Here is a 1601-nt window from a genome sequence, read left to right on the forward strand (position 1 = left end):
TATTTTCATTTGTACTTTTTCAAATTTATTTTTACAGTTTTTTTATTTGAAACATTTAAACATTTTTAATTTATTTATTTTATGCCCACAATTTTATTTTTTGAATTTTTGTTATTGTTTATGTTAAAATGTACGTATGTTTACGTTGATAAGCCTGAGTGGTCTGTTGACTGACCTTTGTATTTGTTCAAATAATTGTTATGGGCAGGTTACAATATCAAATGTTTGCTATAATCATGTCTTGTGATTATTTGACAGGAGTTTTACTTTTAAACTGTAAGTGTGTTTAATTTAGTTATGTTAGTTATGATAGTTTAGTTATGATGTAAATACAATAAAAATAAAACCAAGATTTATAATAATTATCATTTTGATCCATACATTAGTAATGTCTGACTGGAGCTCGTGACACTTTATGTTCAATAAATTGGGCCACGAGGTCAAAAAGTTTAAGAACCTCTGGTTTAAAGCACTGATTAGTCTCCACAGATGATTTGTACGTTAGCTTTGTAAACTGCTGTGTGAGTGGGTAAATGAGGACACAGATTGTGGCATCCTGGTTGGATAGAAAGGCATTTTATGGGGTTAGACAATGAAAGTGAAACAGCTGTCATGTTAGTGTGGGAGGTTTCCTGGTTAAACTGGACCAGTCCGGTGGTCAGTCTTCATTAACTGCACATTGCACCAGTAAGAGCAGAGTGTGAAGGTTCAGTTAGCAGGGTAAGAGCACAGTTTGGCTCTAAATATCACAATGCACACAACATTATAGGTGACATACCAGAGTTCAATAGAGGACAAATTGTTGGTGCACGTCTTGCTGGAGCATCTGTGACCAAGACAGCAAGTCTCTGTGATGTATCAAGAGCCACAGTATCCAGGGTAATGTCAGCATACCACCAAGAAGGACCAACCACATCCAACAGGATTAACTGTGGACGCAAGAGGAAGCCGTCTGAAAGAGATGTTCAGGTGAAAACCAGCTGTTTCATTGTCTAACCCCTGTAAGTACAGTCCATTTACCATGCCTCTGTCTAGATCCACCCCTGCCCCACCCACTCTCACCTGTTCCCAGTTGACTTCATGCCAGGTGTTTGTTAATATGTGAACCGGTTTCTCTGATTCTCCCTCAGTGGAGCATTATTCATGATTCTCTGTTCTCAACTTCAGCTCTGCCTCATCAGCCCTTGTTTTGTTCATTAAAAGTTTTTAGGTAATCCTTTGAGCTCCTTCAGTCGAGTCTGCATTTCCTGATTTCAAATCCTGCAGTGTGACCATTTGATCATTAATTGCTCAGCTGGTTATGTTAAGCTGAAAGTCACAGTTAAATAATTAAAGGAGTTTCATGACTGCATTCAGTTTCAGGTCAGCAGTCACAATGGTACTGTAATTTATTTATTTATTATTTTAGGGGGCAAATACATTTTCCAGGCACAAAGTTCAATTCTATGCCACAATCAAATAATTATTTTTACCTTCAGTTGTTATAGAAAAGCTGTATATATTAAAACTAAATCTGAATTTGCTTCATAGCCTATCTAAGTGTTAGTCTCTTTAAGAACCCTTACCGCATATCATCATGAAACTGCCACTGAATCGGGGGC

This window comes from Austrofundulus limnaeus, unplaced genomic scaffold (assembly GCF_001266775.1).
Source record: "Austrofundulus limnaeus strain Quisiro unplaced genomic scaffold, Austrofundulus_limnaeus-1.0 Scaffold582, whole genome shotgun sequence".
NCBI lineage: Eukaryota > Metazoa > Chordata > Actinopteri > Cyprinodontiformes > Rivulidae > Austrofundulus > Austrofundulus limnaeus.